The 19,195-nt window shown below is 48.7% G+C and overlaps 1 protein-coding gene across 6 annotated transcripts in view; it reads left to right on the forward strand.

The window, feature by feature from the left end:
- Positions 1-951: 951 nt before the first annotated feature.
- Positions 952-19,195, forward strand: part of dag1 (dystroglycan 1) — a 34,860-nt gene continuing 16,616 nt past the window's right edge. The window contains exons 1-2 of one of the 6 annotated variants that reach the window (XM_069531156.1): positions 16,596-16,801; positions 16,900-17,181. The gene's annotated coding sequence lies outside the window, so the exon portion shown is untranslated. Of the gene's footprint in view, positions 1,558-8,174; positions 8,420-13,542; positions 13,625-16,595; positions 16,802-16,866; positions 17,182-19,195 lie in introns of those variants that run through there. The other 5 variants (XM_069531147.1, XM_069531159.1, XM_069531169.1 and 2 more) reach the window with 5 other exon arrangements.

The raw sequence follows: 19,195 nt of genomic DNA on the forward strand, positions 1-19,195 counted from the left end.
GTCAGGCACATGTCAGGAACACTTCAGAAACATGTCAGGAACACGTCAGAAACATGTGAGGAACACGTCAGGAACATGTCAGAAACATGTCAGGAACACGTCAGGAAGACGTCAGGAACACATCAGGAACACGTCATGAACACATCAGGCACATGTCAGGCACATGTCAGGAACACGTCAGGAACACGTCAGGCACACATCAGAAACATGTCAGGAACACGTCAGGAACACGTCAGAAACATGTGATGAATACGTCAGGAACATGTGAGGAACACGTCAGAAACATGTGAGGAACACGTCAGGAACATGTGAGGAACACTTCAGAAACACGTCAGGAACACGTCAGAAACATGTGAGGAATACGTCAGGAACATGTGAGGAACACTTCAGAAACATGTCAGGAACACTTCAGAAACATGTCAGGAACACTTCAGAAACATGTGAGGAACACGTCAGGAACATGTGAGGAACACTTCAGAAACATGTCAGGAACACTTCAGAAACATGTCAGGAACACTTCAGAAACATGTGAGGAATACGTCAGGAACACGTCAGGAACACGTCAGGAACACTTCAGAAACACGTCAGGAACACGTCAGAAACACTTCAGACACGTGAGGAATACGTCAGGAACATGTGAGGAACACTTCAGAAACACGTCACGAACACTTCAGAAACATGTCAGGAACACGTCAGGAACACTTCAGAAACATGTCAGGAACACGTCTGGCCTCAGATTATTAATGGAGCCTCCATGATGATGTCCATGGATCAATGTGTCCTCATCAGTCCCTGGGAGGAGACGTGGGTAAACATGATGAGGACACATGTCTTCAGAGACACAGATGAAAGTGAAGGAGAGAACATGTGAGACATGGAGGAGTGAAGGGGAGGAGAGGGGGAGAGGGGGAGGCAGCTAGGAGGAGGAGTGATCCACAGAGTGAGGCGGTGTCTCCTCCCTCTCTCTCCCTCTCTCTCCCTCTCTCTCCTCCTCCGGGTGGAAATTCATCCTCCAGCCCGAGCAGCGGACATTAGACCGGAGGAGCTCAGCGGTGTGTGTCCGCTCCGAGGAGGCTCCAGGTCGGTCAGCAGCAGCAGCAGCAGCCGCCTCCCCAGCCTGGTTCACGGCTGTAGCGGCCACTCAGGCTCCGTGTCCCCGCTGAAGAGATCCTCAGCACCGCAGAAAACAGCGTGATTCTCCATCTTTGTTTGATTCTTCACGGTTCTTCTCGTTTCTCCGCCGCTGCAGGATTCTCGCAGCTCGGCTCCTGGACTCCTCCACTTTTCTTTTTTCATCATTATTCTTTCACCCGGTGAATAATCTTCCGTCTTCCGCGGAGAAATACAAACTTCAGACCGCACACGGAGCTCCGCAGCCCGGGGCCGCTCGCCGGGGAGGACGGAGATTTGACACCGAGCATCGAGCCCACATTTGTCCGCTTGACGCTGCGCGGAAAACGGAAGCAGGAAACCCGAAGCCCCGCTGTCAGCAGCAGCTCCCGGAGGAAGAGGAGGATTTAACCGGGAGAGGATTTAAACACCGGGGGAGAGTTCACGGTCAGTTCCCTCATGTTTCGTTTGTTTCATGTGTGTGTGGAATAAAAACAGAATAGAGAGAAATGCTCCTCAGCTCCATCAGATCCATTCAGAGTGAAACCTCCGGAGCAGCTCGGCGGGTTGTGTGCGCAGTGTCGCCGGGTTGTGCAGCAGCAGCGGCGGCGGCAGCAGCAGCGGAGCCGCCGCTGTGTTCCGGTGTCTCTTTGTTTGTTACCGGGGCTTCTGTGCCTCCTACCCCCGCGGCTGTTGCTCTCACCGGCCGCTCCCTCCCTCCTCTGGTGCCGGTGTGGGCAGCAGCTGCAGCCGCCTGGAGCCTCACTCCTCCGGCGTCACCGCCGAACAGGTGCCGGGGACAGGCTGCGGTCCAGCGGGCTGAGAGGGGAGCAGGGCCTCGGTGTGATGCTCCAGCCTGGCCGTGTGACTCCCACCGTCTCCGGCTTTATTTTCGGCATCCACCGGGGGAGCAGTGTCTCCTGTGAGGGGCCGAAACCTCCACACTCACTCACCGTGATCCACTGTGGACACGAGCCTCGTTATGAGCTTCACCTCCCCGGTGTGTCAGACACGTGAAGCCGGGGGCAGCGGGCACCAGGCGGCTGCAGACCCGGGGAGGCCTGACCCTCTCCGGGAGGTGAAGGGAGCTCTCACCGGAGGAGGTGTCGTGATTCCGCTCACGCAGGCTTCGCCATGGAGACGTTAGACAGCCTGTAGAGGTCTGGAGGTGTCTCCGTCCACCGGAGGACATGAAGTCTGCAGCAGAGAGACAGACACAGAGACACAGAGAGAGACAGAGAGAGACACAGAGAGACAGACAGAGAGACAGACAGAGAGAGAGACACAGAGAGAGACAGACAGAGAGAGACAGACAGAGAGAGACAGAGAGAGAGACAGACAGAGAGAGAGACAGACAGACAGAGAGACAGACAGAGAGAGACAGAGAGAGACAGAGATAGAGAGACAAAGACAGACAGAGAGAGACAGACAGAGAGAGACAGAGAGAGACAGAGATAGAGAGACAAAGACAGACAGAGAGACACAGACAGAGAGAGAGAGAGACAGAGAGAGAGAGAGACAGAGAGAGAGACAGACAGAGAGACAGAGACAGAGATAGAGAGACAAAGACAGACAGAGGCTGGAGCTTCAGTTTGTGATGAGTCACACACACATTACATTTAATAAAACACACACACACACACACACACACTACTTTTAATAAACACACACACACACACACACACACACACACACACACACACACAGTGACTACAGATGTTATTTGGTTGTTATATTCTGACCTTTGAACAGATTCATGTCTCGCTGCTGTCACATTTGGTGTGTGTGTGTTTTAGTAAGCGTGTGTGTGTGTGTGTGTGTGTGTGTTTTAGTATATGTAGTATGTGTGTGTGTATGTGTGTGTGGGGGGGGGGTGTCAGGTGGACGTCTGTCTTTCCAGTGGGCTCATTTGAAGACGACTTTGTCCCACAGTGAGTCCGAGGACTGTGTCTCTGGGTAGTGGGCGGTTGTGAGTCCTGAGTGGCCCCGTGGGGCCGATCATTCTGTGTGAAGCTGCTGTTGAGGCCTCCAGCTCCACCTCCTTACCTGTTGTCCTCACTGGATGTAAATCAATACACTCTCACTACATCACACTGTTTTATTTTACTCTCAGTGACGTGAGGCAGTCGGACCTGCAGCTGAGCACACTCGTTTTAATGTGTATACGTGTGTGTCTGACTGTGTGTGTGTCTGACTGTGTGTGTGGGTGTAAACAGGCATCATGTGTGTTTTGTAGACAAGCTGTCTTTAATCCTCCACACAGAGGACAGTGTTTGGTCCCTCAGAGCAGCAGGAACAACCTTTCTACACCAGACTGTGAATTTGTATGTTTAGGTGTGTGTGTGTGTGTGTGTGTGTGTGTGTGTGTGTGTGTGTGTGTACACAGATGTTTTCGGACGGTGAGTTTGGTTTAATGTTCCTGCTGGAAAAGGACAAACGTGTAAGCTCGACTTTCCCGAGATGAAAAAAAAAAAGGGATTAAAAAAACAGATTAGTGTTTGAGGCAGTCGCAGTAAATAAATAACCTCATCTTGTCTTTTCTGATGAGAAGCAGAACACACACACACACACACACACACAGACACACACACACACACACTGGAATGATCTTGTGTATTTCACTTTGTGTAGCGCTTCTCATTTGTCCTTGCTCTCAGTTTCGTGTGTGTGTGTGTGTGTGTGTGTGTGTGTGTGTGTGTGTGTGTGTGTGTGTGTGTGTGTGTGTGTGTGTGTGTGTGTTCTCTATCAGAGTATCGGGCATTTTGATTATTTTGACATTTTCTGACATGAGTCACGATTTTAGTTTGAATTAAATTTCCTGCATTAAAAATGTGACAATATTTTTCATGCAAAAGTAATTTTCTTTTCCACGTATAAAATAAACCTTGAATTTAAAAAACCTGAATTCTATAGAATATGATTGTTTTAAGCTTTTTATCCAGAAGAACCACAGCTCACCTGTTTGTGTTCAAAAGACAGTTTTGCTCATTTCCAATGTTGCATCGACGTGTGTAAGTCTCTGTATCACCACGGTGCTTCTTTTATATATTATATATATTTTATATAATGTTCATTTATAACGTCAAGTTGTTGTGACACTTTTTAACAACTGCAGCTCCACCTTTGGTCGTGTCACAGTTTTTTTACAAGACGTTTATTGTTCAACAGAAGAGATCTGTTCCCACCTCTGGGTTAAATAAACAGTGTGTGTGTGTGTTTTCCTGTGTGTGTATTTTCCTGTGTGTGTGTGTGTGTTTTCCTGTGTGTGTGTGTGTGTGTGTGTGTGTGTGTTTTCCTGTGTGTGTGTGTTCATTTCTCAGAGTGAGCTGCAGCGGCTCGTCTCTCAGTCTCCAGTAAAAAGCTTCACTTCTGGACGTGAGAGCTTTCAATCACCTCGAGAAGGAAACGGTTCAGGTGACGATCACTTCATCAGCCGTTGGACGAGATTCGTGGTTCTGAAGGAAAAACCCGTTGTTTCAGTCTGACATTTATTTTCTATAATCTTGACCCTGAGATGCTTCAGCCTCAGGATGAAAACCCATTTTCAGGAGGGCTGCGATCAGAAGAACCTCTGCAATGAAACATGAACTCAAGTGTTTCGTGTCTTTTGACGAAAAGTAAAGACGTCATCAGAAGCTCCGACACGATGCGGTGGAAGACAAACCTCGACTTCCTGCGGCAGAAAGACAGAAAGTTATATTTCGAATGTTCGATCATTCAGATCTAGTGAAGACCCTGTGGGCAGAGAGGGGAAACCCCTGGTGCCACCACCCGATGATGTCACCATCAGCACACAGCTCGATGAGGTGGAGGTCTTCGCCGCTCGGTTCAAAATGATGTTCATGGTTTCCACTTTAGATTCTAACAGGATCGTCTGCTGTGGGACGTCCGACTCTCTCGTCAGAACACATGTTTAGTTTGAGCTGCTTCCATTTCAAAAATCCATGTCGTCCTAAACAGGATTGAGTTCTTGTGTGTGAAAAGCTCCGTGTATCCTCCGTTAATAAATCTAATCTGTGGCTCAGCTCAGCTCAGACTTCACTATTCCGCCTTTTTTCTTCTTTGCTGCGTGTTGTGGAATCAGCTCCCTTCATCACACTGAGCTGAAGATGCTTCAGGTTCTTTCTCTCCTCGTCCTCCCTCAGCCCTTCTGGGCTCAAACAGAGGGAGGAGGCCTCCACAGAGTTCCTCTGCCCACAGTCGGCCTCGACCATGTCGCTGTGAGTCATGCTCTCGCTCCTGTTGAAGCACATATGGCACTTTTGTCAGAACTCTAAAATAAAACAGTCATAGGATGTTTAAAGAGCCTCCCGGGCTTTAGAAGGTGTGGAACCAGGCTGCTGCCACAGCTATTATTAGTCTCAGATGAAAACAAGAAAACCAGGCTCTGGTCGATGACGGCAGATTCTCAGGGTCCTCGGGACGCAGAGCCGAAGTTGGTCTTTTTGCTGTTGTCATGGTTTCAACATGGTTTAAAATAGAGGCCAATAAAAATGTCCAGACAGACGGTGGATCAGGACGGTTCGTGTGTAAAGACGTAGTGAAACCGTTTTTACACAACAGGAACATGTGGGGAACGAGGGGTGGAGCCTGTAGAGCAGCAGGAGGCGGGACATGACGTTTGAATTGTGCTGTGGAAAAGATCTGGACCCTCCTCGTCTTTCCAAGGTCACGTCTTCATCTTCTACGTGCACGGCTCCTCTTCTTCATCCTGAGACATTTGAGTTAGAAACCTCATCAACACGTCCACTCGCTCACTGGGAAGGTTCCACACACGGACTCAGGCATGTGTTGTCACATACAGAACATGTGAGGAACATGTGAGGAACATGTGAGGAACATGTTCTTAGTTCAGTTCATGTCTCGATATCAAGTCCTCCCGTTAAAAGACTCAAGTTGATCATCACTGCTGATACATCTGTTGTTGTGTTGATGGGATTGTGACGAGCGTCCGCCACCGTCAGACGTTCCTCTCCTGGCTGTGATCTCCTGAACCTCCTGTCAGGAGCTGGTTGTCTGTGTCTTCAGGAGGTCGTCAGTGTCTCTCAGCTCTCGTTGTCCGTCGCTCTGCAGCTGCCGCTCTCGCTCACCTGTTGGCAGCTGCTCCGCGTCACAGACCTCGAGCAGAGCCGCGGAATCAACTGCATTTTAAATTACCGCAACAAAACCAGTCAGCACTCCTGACGAGGTGGGTGGATCAGCGGAGGATTCACTCCCCACAGTCTGAACAAAGCCTCCGCGTTCAGTTCACTGTCATCATGTCATTTAACAGTTTGAGAGTTTTGAACCGTCGCCTGCAGCCTCGTCTGATCGGCAGCTGTCAAACCACCGCTCAGGAAAACGTGTTTCACGAGACACAGACGATCACGAGGTTCTGTTCGTCAAATCCTCCTCGGACAGAAGATGCTCAGACGCTGAGCTGGTGCTGAATCTCCTCCTCCTCCTCCTCAGCTGTGACAACACTCGCTGACCAGTGTGAATACTTGAACTGGGGGGGGGGGTGAGGAGGTGGGGGCTGAATTCTTCTTATGTTGCCACCCAGCAACAGGACGACAGGAGGTCCACCTCAAAGTTGAACTGAGAATCAACGACTTCTCATTCCTGTTGTATTTGACCTGAGAGGAAATGTGTGAGCCGCTGCTTCTTCATCTTACTTTATTTTCCTGGACTCAAGCTGTGAGCACCAGGGACGTGACAAACCTCTGCAGCTCTGTGGCTCCTGTAGTTTGCAGTTTGCTGTATAATTGCAGCTGACGTAGCGGAGCTCTGCTGCAGGAGGTGGTGCAGCGGCGGCGGGCGAACCGCTCGGGCCTGTGTGTCACTGATACTGTGGCGTTTTAGTGCCGGAGCTCAGGAGGTCGAGGGGACGGTTCGGTTGTGATGCAAACGGCTCCGAGCTGCCGAACGGTGTGTGTGTGTGTGTGTGTGTGTGTGTGTGTGTGTGTGTGTGTGTGTGTGTGTGTGTGTGTGTGTGTGTGTGTGTGTGTGTGTGTGTGTGTGTGTGTGTGTTGGGCGACAGAAAACAGGGTGGGGGGTGCAGTAATTAGTTCCGCAGCATTAACTGCTTATCAGTGGACAGCTTTATTACCCCCCCCCCCCCCCCCCATGTCTTGGCTGGTTAGTCTTGTGGACACGGAGCCAAACGGCGCTCCGAGTTGCCCGGTCAACGATGGAGGCCCTCACCACAATGCTGACATCCCAGTTGCCAGGAGGCGACCACACGCTGTGAAGCGCTCACATGTCGTCAGTCCAGAGGAACAGCTGCGCTCTTTCCAATCACACAATAAAAGTCTGAACTGGATTTTTATGGCATCAACATTTACACATGTTATATTTCTGTATGTTTTTGCTGTGAAACGTCAGTAAACCAACACGTGTCGAGTGTTTCACACGTGTGGAAGCAGCTGCAGTGACAGGAAGCAGAGGACTCTGGGAAGTGGCGTGTTCCAGCCTCGTTCTTTAGAAGCATTGGAAACAGACTCGCATGTGCTGACACGTCGTTCGTTCCGTGAAAGAATTCAGCTTCACCGCGACGGCCTCAGAGCGTCAGAGCATACCGCTGCAGTAACCATGGAGATGTGGCTGCCTGAGGGGGGAGGGGATGGGGGGGTGTTGTTCAAGAGCCCCCCCCCCCCCCCAAAAAAAAAACCCCCCCTCACACAAATACCTGAGAAATCTTTGTTTTGTTTCTCAGAGTCAGACACGTTAGATAAAACGCTTCGACTCGTCTGACATGTGGCGTAAAAACCAACGAAGAAGAATCTGATCCAACTGACGACAACCTCAGTGCCTCTCGAACTATTTTAGTTTTTAACATGAACAACTGCAGAGGAAGTGACATAGAAGAGACTGGAGCCAACCTGAGACCTACTTTAAAAAGCTGTGTGTGTGTGTGTGTGTGTGTGTGTGCGCGTCTGTGTGTGTGTGTGTGTGTGTGCGCGTCTGTGTGTGTGTGTGTGTGTGCGTGTGTGTGTGTGTGTGTGTGCGTGTGTTGACTCAGGAAACAGCTCGGCCGTCCTCCTCGCTCTGGGTTTTTTCGAGCGTTGGTGGAAGACAAATACAGAAGGAAAAGGAAATGAGATCGGAGAGAAGCTGACATGTTAAATCTAACAGGCAAACATCAGAGTGTGTGTGTGTGTGTTTGACTTTAATTCTCAATAGGTGACATTGTTCCTGGAGTGAATTCAAAGTCTCACACACACACACACACACACACACACACACACACACACACTCTACAAGTTTGGACGAGTCTCTGTTTCGTGTAAACAGCGACACATTCCTCCGTCACCCTGATCCCAGTGAAACTGTGAGTTTAACGCGGTGCTGCAGCTGAGGGCCGTTTTCATTATTGATTCATGTCCTGATTAATCTGTTGTTTAATTCATGGCTTCATAAAATAGTGAAAAATGTTTCTGAGGGAAACGTCAGAGCGGCGTCTTCAGTTTTCAGGTTTCTTTAACCGAACGTTCTGAGAAACTGAGATAAATCTTAAAATAATCTATTAACTGACTAACTCTTGTTAATCTGTCCAACCGCAGCTGAAAGGTTCTTCAATAAATTAATGAGTAAAGTACTGAAACTGTTAAATTAAATAAATACAAAATCGTTTTTTTCCATCATTAAACACATCGTGATCCTAACGAGGCGTACTGACGTCATCGTGAGCTACGACAAGTCAGAGGCATCGAGTCACTGCTGCAAAAAGAATGTTCTCAATAATAAAGTAGGATCAGGAAAAACACCAATATTCTCCCACAGGCAGCAACTTATTTATTTATTAATTTATATTGATGTTAAGTTTATTTCATTTTTCAAAGAATCTGTCGACACGTCTGAAAAACAGTGAAAAACACGGATCACGAGGGAAAATGAAATAAAAATGAAACATAAAAACAGAATCAGTTCGTTCAAGATGTTCAAAACATTTTAAAAGATTCAGTCTTAACTATAAAACTGTAAAAACACTCAGCTCAGGTTTATAAAGATTATTATCAATCAATCACACGTATTGATTATCAGTGATTGAAGCAGCAGATGGAATCTGAAGAGTGTGAGGATGAATATTAAACTTTGGAGATCAGGTCTGTGCAGCTGAAATAAAACCTGCTTCAGTGGATACAGCAGGAAGCAGACACACACACACACACACACACACACACACACACACACACACACACACACACACACACACACTGACGTGTGTCATCGGGCTCGAACGCTCGTCTTCAAGCCTATTTGCAGATTTGTGTTACGGATCAGGATGTGATGAGTCACCCATTCATCCAGCTATTCACCCACCCATCCATCCACACACTCATCCACCCATCGAGCGGTTCATTCACCCCCAACCATTCATCCGTCAATCTGTCTTTTCTGATGGGCAGTCATTCAAAGGGACGAGCGGTGTCGTCTGCCAGAGCGCCGCCATGATTCACGTCCTGCCGACGCCATGGCTCCCACATTATGTTTGTGTGAGTGTGTGAGAAGGGGGAGGTGCGTGTGTGTGTGTGTGTGTGCGCGTGTGTGTGCGTGTGCACAGGAGGAATTTGGGGATGTAGTAATGGGACGTGTTGATTGATGGGACTGGAGACTGCAGAGATGCACAGAGACGGAGAGAACGCAGGGAGTTGGGCGAGATAGAGAGAAACGAGGTTAATAGAAAGCGAGGGAGCGAGAGCGGCAGAGAAAATGAGCGGGGGGGGGGGGTGATGAAGCCAGGCGGAGGACAGGTGAGTAAAGGTTGGAGGAATCGAGCGAGGGAGCAGTTTACTGTTCCTGAACGTCCTTCAAGTGTTCACTGTGACCTCCAGTGTGTGTGTGTGTGTGTGTGTGTTTGTGTGTTTGTGTGAGTGTGTGTGACTGCGTGTTTGTGTGTGAGTGTGTGTTTGTGTGTGAGTGTGTGAGTGTGTGTTGTTTACATAGTTGCTGCTTCGAGGAGCATTACAATCTAATAAGGCCGAACTGTTCAAGGGTAAATGGAGTGTGATGCAGGAGAGAACACACCCAGATCTCTGCTGCTCACGACTGAGGCCAACACTCACCACAGATCCTGAGTCAGTGAAAGTCTTCAGTCTCAAGTGTTCACACGTTCACTGCAGCTGCTTCCTGTTCGTCTTTCAAACTCATCGCATGTACGTGCACAGCAGAGAGGAGTCGTTTCGTTGGAGGCCTCCCTCTCTTATCGCGCTCAGATACGTGCGTCATTGAGCGTCTTTCATTGCGGCGCCAGCGTTATCGTCTTAAAGTAGCAACACAAACAGAGTGAGACGAGAAGCTCCAACCAAAATACAACTAACTCATAATTAGGATCATTAAAAACAGCAACAACAAGCTTGGATTCTGTGCTCAACCCTTTTCAAAAGAACAAGTCGATTGTTTGATATTTTAAACTTCACCAGAACTGAACCATCAAAATTCAGTTCAGTTATTTTCTGTTGTTTTTCTGTTCATATTAATGTTTAATAAAGTTTATAGATAAACTTAAAAGTATTTCATAACCAAATCTTAGGAATCATTGACAATTTAAAAATATAAATTGTGTCAGAACTGTGATTCTGCTTTTGGAAGAGAAGAGAAATTAGAGGAGATGAAAAGTTTGCTCAGAAAGTTTAAAGGTTAGAAATGAAAAAATAAATTCCTGCTGAACGTAGTTTTCCTCCAAAGGAGATTTAAAGTGACTGAACTTCAGTTTGGGCTCAGTCTCTTAGTTTGAGCAGTCACATGGTGACTGCTGTGAGATGTTCCTCAGAAGATGAGAATGATTTTCTCTCTTCACTTTTTCATTTCTTTAACTTCTTACGGTCGAATTACCAACGAAGACGTTTCTGCCTTCGCTCCGTCACATTTAAACTTCGGCCTCAGAGGAAAAAAAAGATGCTTGAATCCATCCGCAGCATCTGGATCAGTAGAAACACTCAAATAACGTGGAGGAGAAAAACAGCATCTGCTCCGAGTCTGAGTCGTCGGACGTCAGGTGGATTTTGTTCTCTTGAAGTTCAAACCAGGTGTTGGTAATCTGTAATCAGCCCGGCTCGGCTGGAATGATGTGAATTCTGTTTGAAGGTGGAAACTACAAAACTAGTGAACAGGAGGACAACGCTCTTCTGTCTGTCCTCCTTCACAGGACACAAGAAGTATTTATATCTAATATAGTTACTTACACGTGTCTCCAGTGTCCACATCTTGGATTGTGAAGAAAGATGGACGACACGTCTCCACCTCTTCGTTGTTATTCTGAGATGCTAGCTGACTCGCTAGCTCGGCTAAGAACCTTCGTGTCTCTGCTTGTGCTGCGTCACGTTTCTCTCTTGGTTCTGCCAGAGACAAACAAGCTGTAATATCACATCCACACTTTAATTGTTCCTCCTCTAACCCTCTCATCGCAGTTAATGACGTGCAACTGCTGCCGTTTCACCGCTGATGGTGTTTCAGTCACAAGCCGAGAGCGAAGCCAGACGCTCGTAACCTCCACGTTCTCTCTCGTGTTTTCATTTGAAACATTTAGAGGTTTGATTCCTCCTGACATTTACCTAAATCCTCCGCAGCCGTGCATTAAGCCACACTTAGTGAGGAGGTGAAAAATAAAATGTGATAAATATGAGGTCGGTGAGGCGGCAGAACAACGCTCGCCTTCTCGCTCCGTTTGACTGTGATGAATTCAGCAGGCGGGGGACGTCTTTAGCTTCTGGCGAGGTAGAAAATCTCAGCCCGCGGAGCCTTTAAAACCTTCCCAGCGAGTTGGAGGTCACATTGCTCGGTGCGTAGGGCTATCAGCCGCGGCCTGCTATTATCATGGAGATAAAGAATGGAGCGGTGGAGGTGGACGGAGAGCGAGGGAGGAGGTAGATCCCAGATACGAGCGGCTGAACGAGCAGCTGGAGTGAATAATGTGCTTAGTGAGTAAAATAAATAAAAAGAGTGACTGAGTGAATAAGCTGCTTACGCTCTGACTGACTGTGAATGATTCGCTCCTGAGCTGTCGGCACAAATAAACATGTTGCTGCAGCGTTCTGACCTGACGGCCGCTCGACGTCTGAGCCACACGCTGAGATATGGGTCTGTGCCACACTGACTCGTGATTGGCCGGGAGCCTGTGGGGGGGGGCGGGGCTCGTACCTGCGGCTCCGAACGACGGCAAAACTGCAACTTGTGGATATTCATGTTGTTCATCTTATTTATAATCTGTGTGTGTGTGTGTGTGTGTGTGTGTTACACCGGCTGGTTGTGTATTTGTGGCTCGTCGGTGTGAGTAGACGAAGAGATGAGAATTGATGACCTGCATCACCAGGGGAAGGAAGGCAATGGCTATCAGTGCACACACACACACACCCACACACACACACACACACACGTCACACACACACCCCACACACACACTCACACACACACACAGTATCCAGGTCAGCATGGTGAACTATATGATCAGAAGTAAATCTGCTCGTGGTTCATGACCCAGGTTAGACGTGTTTATCAGAGAGGAAGAGACAGTGACGTGTTTACATGATGGAGGAAATGGAGCTGACGACAGGAAGTGAATCAGACATGAGCGGTTTGACGTCTCGTATTCGAACGTCTCATATAAATCAGAAAGTAAAGATGGACGTGTCTCTTCCTTCTGTTTCAGACGAGGACGTCAGAGTGGACGTGTGGTATCGAGATCAATTCAATTTTCTTTGTAAAGCACCAAATCCTAATATCCATGATGTCAAGGTCACGACCTTCAAGTCTTATTCAATATACAGATCAACAATGAGTCTGTCTCAGCTGTCAATCATGACGTCTCAGTCCTCATCAAATAACCCCCCCCCCCCCCCGCCAACTGACACGTCAGACGCCGTCTACAAACCAATCAGAGTCAAGAACAGGTAGACGACGCCCACGCAGGTGATGAGGACAGGACGTACGTGAGACAAAATTTCACTTTGTCCCTGAATCACGAAGTGAAACTCAAACAGATGAAACGTGAGCAAACAGGAAGCTTCAGCCTCGGATCCTCTGAGTTCACGTGTTCAGTGTCAAACGTGTTAACAATCAGCTCAGAGCTTCAGACGTTTCCTCCTCTGAGCGTCAAACTGTTTAATCTGGACTGAGACACGTCTCCTCATCTGTAAACACCCGCTGACACCTCCTCTCTCAAAGTGAATCGTGGGAGAAAAGAAGAACGTGTGAGTTTACTCCTCCGACAGAAATAGCTGCGTGTTTGAGCAGAGACGTGATTGTGTTTTTAGAAATCGACGAGCGAAGGTCAGACGGTTTGTCCAACGCTTTTTTAAATGAATTACAAACTGGGATGAGTTTCACTTCAACACGACTTCAGCTCCCGACTGAATTCAAGTCAACGTTCTGAGGTTGTTTACCTCGATCTGAGCTGTCAGAGGGGGGAGGGGGGAGGGGGAGGAGGGAGGGGGAGGCAGGAGGAGGCAGGAGGCAGCGTTCACTGGGAATTGGATGACACCTGGGAGGAGCAGTTCACGGATTGAAGCGCACCCTCGGATTAAAGGGCACAGATTAAGTGAGTCTGCAGTGTGTGTGTGTGTGTGTGTGTGTGTGTGTGTGTGTGTGTGTGTGTGTGTGTGTTGCCCTGCTGTCACTTTCTGTCACACTAGCAACTGTCCCCAGCTGTCCATCACACACACACACACACACACACACACTTACTTGACCAGCTGCCCCCAGCTGTCAGTGTTCGTCAAGTCTTAGCTGGTGGTCCCATGACGAGGCTATCACAAACACACACATACAGACACACAAACACACGCATACAGACACACACACACAAACTCACACACACAGACACACAAACACACGCATACAGACGCACACACACAAACTCACACAAACAGAAAACACAACTTCAGCAGACTAATTGGAGTGAAATCAAATTTACTTCTGCACCCTGCACATTCTTTAGCTGTGATTTCCCCCCCCCCCCCCCTCTCTCTCTCTCTCTCTCTCTCTCTCTCCCTCTCTCTCCCTCTCTCTCTCTCTCTCTCTCTCCCCCTCTCTCTCTCTCTCCCCCCCATGACTGTTAATTCTTTCATGTTTCATTTTTGCAGCAGTTGCAGTGTTATAATTAACCTCCTGAGATGCAAAGCATTGTGGCACTTTCCCCTCATGAGCTGTTAGCCCACACACACACACACACACACACACACACACACACACACACACACACTCTCTCTCTCTGTCATAAGTGAGTGGGTGAAAGCGCTGATGCTTCGACGTTTCCAAAACACAGCTGTAATCAAAGTGGACGCGTGTTTGGCTGCGTTCGCAAAAGAACCTCAGCTCCCATGGTTCTTCCCGCTGGTTTCATTTTTATTCTTATTTATTTATATTTTTTTGCTTGGTCTGGAATTAAACCCTCATTTGCAGGAACGTGAAGCTCTCTGAGGCCCGTGGGCTCAGCTCAGCTCGACAGGAAGCTCCGACCTGCGCGCCGTGTTTTCAAACAGCGGGATGATGATCTGCGTCTTTTCATCTCACTAAAGTTCACGTGTCGGTTTGATTCTGTTTTTTAAAATCGCAGTTGAAACAACACGGTGGAGGTTTTCTTTCTTTGGTTAATGTTTCGCTGTCACGCCGACGAGCCGGCGCTTGATCCTGTTGTGGTAAAACAAGGCTGTTATTCCCATGAAAGGATTATTTGATGGATAAGGATCTTGTTTGTGGAGATAATAAATGGCGGTTCGGTCGCTGCAGGTCGTCTGTGCAGCTCTGGAATATGAGCGTTCCAACGCCGGGGGAGGGGCGGGGGGTCCGGAAGAGACGCCTCCGCCTCCTGTCATCACTTTCCCCAGCTCAACTTCAAAAGTTTTAATTCACTTTTTTGAGCGTTATCTTGTTTTCCTACGTTTACAGAAGCAGAGCTTCAAACACCGAACAGAAACCTTTGTCTCTGAAACTCGTGAACAACAGCGACGTCTCTTTGTTGTGTCTCCGTTGCTCAGACATCTGATACATATGCATTTACATCTGGGCCTCGGCCTGAAGGGACATCTGCACGTCCCTGGAACGGAAGCCTCGCCCTGACGTCTGCTGTTAGTTTCAGGACGGATCATATTTACATCCGAGCTCCGCCCGGCTGCTGCTGGAGGTGATGCTGCCGTTCTCTCGCCCTTTTTTCTCCCAGAACTCCCCTTGTTTTACGAGTCAGGTTCACATCTGCTTCCAACTGTCTGTCACGCACAGGCTTCACCGGCTGAACCATCAAAGCAGGCGCGGCTGAGGAGTGTCCGGAACTTTCCGCCTGCGGTGGTTGTTTCTCTCAGCTGGATTTGTAGTTGTTGTTCTCAGGATTCTTCTTCTTCACCTCTGTCACATCCATGTTTGTTATTCTGCTCTGCCGCTCCCTGCTCCTCCCTGCTCCTCTCTGCTCCTCTCTGCTCCTCCCTGCTCCTCTCTGCTCCTCTCTGCTCCTCTCTGCTCCTCTCTGCTCCTCCCTGCTCCTCCCTGCTCCTCTCTGCTCCTCCCTGCTCCTCCCTGCTCCCCTCTGCTCCTCCCTGCTCCTCTCTGCTCCTCTCTGCTCCTCCCTGCTCCTCTCTGCTCCTCTCTGCTCCTCCCTGCTCCTCTCTGCTCCTCCCTGCTCCTCTCTGCTCCTCCCTGCTCCTCTCTGCTCCTCTCTGCTCCTCCCTGCTCCTCCCTGCTCCTCTCTGCTCCTCCCTGTGTTTTTGTGTGTGGAATTAAGAAATGAGTCATTTTAAATGTGTTCAAAGTTAAAGCATCAGTGTTTCACAGCTCGGATTTTTGAGTAATCGTCATTTCATCAGTTTTTCTGTCTCTCTATTATTTTTCTCCTCCTCCTCGCTCGCTCGCCTCCTCTCCTCCCCCTCTGAACACGGCTGATAACTCACTGGGTCGTTGGGAGTATTTTCAGGCTGCAGCCGGTTCAGCGTTGGCATCGAACACAGGCCTTCCCCTCGCCGCCGTATGTTCACACATATGTTCCCTCCGCTCGCCTCCGTGGCAGCTAACGCCGCAGCAGCCGCAGACTGGACGGTGGATTTGCATCGTGATTGATTACATTTCTGGGACTGTGTCGTGTTTCACTGCGGCCAGAGCGTCTCCTCTCCGAACCCAGCCGAGCTCATTACAAACGTAATTATGAGCGAGAGCGCGGAGGAATCAGAATCCGTCCAGAGTTCGAACACATTGAACATTTGTGTTCAAATCAACACACTGTGTGTGTGTGTGTGTGTGTGTCTGTGTGTGTCTGTGGTGGTAATATTTGTGTCCTGTGTGGCGTCAGTGTCACCTGTCAGTCTGGGAGCTTCCTCAGGAAATGAGACCATTTTAGAAACTCTCTCTCTCTTTCCTCTCTTTCTCTCTCTCTTCCTCTCTCTCTCTCTCTCTTCCTCCTGTTGCTCGGGTGTCTCTCGTCCCCTCGGAGCCAATAATAGACGCATCAGCTGTGACGTTGTGGGACTGAGAGGGGGGTGGGGGAGGGAGGAACGTGGACCTTTAAAGTGGACTGAAGTGCGACTGCTTCGCCCTTGACGAGATGTCTATCTCTCTGATTGGCTGCCACTGGGGAGATTCCTCTCCCCTGATTGGCCGCTGAGTGTCGGCTCCGTCTGCTCATTGGCTGGAGGATGATTCCAGAGGAGGAATTTCCTGAGTGTTTTAAACAGTTACACAGAGCGAGCTGCGAGTTTGTGTCTGGAAACCAGTGCGAGTGCACAACATGACAGTGAGTCTCTGATTCTTTTAAACTTTCCTCCACTGACAAGTGATGACTGTGTTTTCTGACTGTGTCACTCTGTCGCTGTTTCTCTGTGAATGGAAAAGTTCTGCAAAGCTAAAAAACACGGACGCTCCTCGAAAACACCTCGTCAGTCGTCTTCCCTGGATGACATCACAACGCTAATACTCCCCGAGCTGCTGGACACGCCCACTCACAGACAGAACGAGGAGTGTGTTTGGATGAGACAGGTTGAGGTGGGCGGCGCTCCTTTGGTTTGCGTGCGTCGCAGACTTCCTGTCGTCTCGCTGTGTTCAGACTCCAGCTGCTGTCGAGGGCTCGGACTTGTTGCGGCTTGTCTCCTGCAGGAAGTGGACGATCTGTAGTGTGTGAGTCCCTCCTGAACTTTTTCCTCCTCCCATGAGAAAGAATCAAAGTCTCTCTCAAAATGTCTCCAACCCTCCCCCTCCTGTCGCCCGACCTCCCATCACCTCCCTCTCATCTCACCCTGACGCCATTAAAGCTCAGGTGTCATGATACCACCCAGGATGTCCCCCCCCCCCCCCCCCCCCCCCCCTCCAGGAGCCAGGGCCTCAGTCAGAAGGTTGAGGATTCAGATTGAAACAGACGTGAACCCAAAGACTGAATTTACTACGAGACAGAAACAGAGAAAATCTTTAATGATCAGATGATTTATAATCAAACAGGTGGAACGATCTTTGTTTTGTCACTGATCATCACTGAAGAGTCTGTTCAGTGTTCAGAGGCTTAAACCATGCGTGAAACACGCGTGTGCTATCTTTGGACACGAGGCGCTCTGAGGGGGGGGGGGGGCGCCACCCTCCCCCTGCTATTAACACGAAATAGGAAATGCATGTGAACGTTTCTAACTATAGACGTCTCACTGCAGGTTTCACATTGTGTCCAGAAACAGATAACAAACGACCCTTCTCTTCTTTTAGCTCTCATCCTCAAATCATCCGCCCTCTCACCCTCCTGCCTCCCATCACGCCCCCACCCCCCCCCGCCCTCTCACCCCGTTTACCCCGTCAGAGGAAGAGGACGAAGGCGTGCGAGTGTCCAGTCCGCTGTTTATTTATAAAGACTTCTGTAACCTGATCGTGGAGACGAGTGTCACGTCTGGATTTGTATTTTTATCACTGAGCAGCAGCTGTTGAACAGAAGAACAAAATATAACGATAAAAGTGAAGGAAAGTTTTTATTCTTTAATTCAATTATATTCAGTTGTATTTGTTATATTTTCAGCCCCCAATCTGAAAGTCAAGTTTCACAAGAAGTGATTTGATTAATGAACCTCGAGACGACAAACTGACGTCGGTTTTCAGTTTTTCCGGCTGAAACATCTGAATCAACATCGTCCACGTCGGTCGAGTCTGGAAAACACATGTGGAGTTTTCAGGAAACATTTTCAGTCAAAGAGCAACTCTTCCTTTTTGTTTTTCCTCGAACCAGAAGAAGAAAAGCTGCAGAACATATTTCTATGTTTACATGTTTGACTGAAACATGAAGAAGGTGGCTTGACGTTATTTTCTCACGTCTGTTCTCATCCCTCGTTCTTCTCTTCACAGCGTCGCCTCATTTCTCTGCAGCAGCAGCTGCTGTGGGTTTTTTTCTGTTTCCTAATCATCAGCTCAGATTTTTAAAAAAAAGGCCCAGACTGAACTTTTAAATTTATGAAAAGCTGCTGCAGAAGAAGAGCGAGTTCATGATGTAGTAAACACCATTAGTCTGATAAATCCTCTATTTAACGACCCTGGTTCTGTGAAACTGAGACAAAGTGAGTTTCTGCTCAGTTCACCTCGTTCATCAACACTTGATCCCGACTCGTTCAGGAAATTACACCACAACCAAGCTCCACCCCCTTTTTGTGCCTTTTTTTCGTTTGTTTCTCTGAAACCAAAACAAACGTCGTGCGAAGATTTGAGTGGCTTTAAGCCCCTCCCCCCCCCCACCCACCCGTGACTGTGGGAAACTCTTCGTTCCTCCGCAAATCGTAAATCTCGTTGCTCACTGGTTCAGTAATTGAAGAGCGGAAAGAGGCTCTGGAAGATCCACACACACACACACACACACACACACACACACACACAGTCGCTGTTCAGGACAAAGGTGTCGCCATGGTGCCCAGTGAAGTGGAGTCAACCCCCCTCCACACACACACACACACACACACACACACACTGTGATTCGTCGAGCAACATCACCTCTCAACGGAGGTTGTTGACGTCTTCGTCCAATCAGAAGGCTCGTTGCAAAGTGGAGTCGCAGGTTCTCGTCAGTCTGACGTCACAGAAAAATGAAACTCTGGTTGTCTTTGTGTTCTCTCTTTCTATCTCCTCACCCTCTTTATCCGTCTACCTCTCCCTCATGACCTTGTCCTCC

The sequence above is a fragment of the Paralichthys olivaceus genome, chromosome 2, assembly GCF_024713975.1.
Source record: "Paralichthys olivaceus isolate ysfri-2021 chromosome 2, ASM2471397v2, whole genome shotgun sequence".
In the NCBI taxonomy this organism is placed as follows: domain Eukaryota; kingdom Metazoa; phylum Chordata; class Actinopteri; order Pleuronectiformes; family Paralichthyidae; genus Paralichthys; species Paralichthys olivaceus.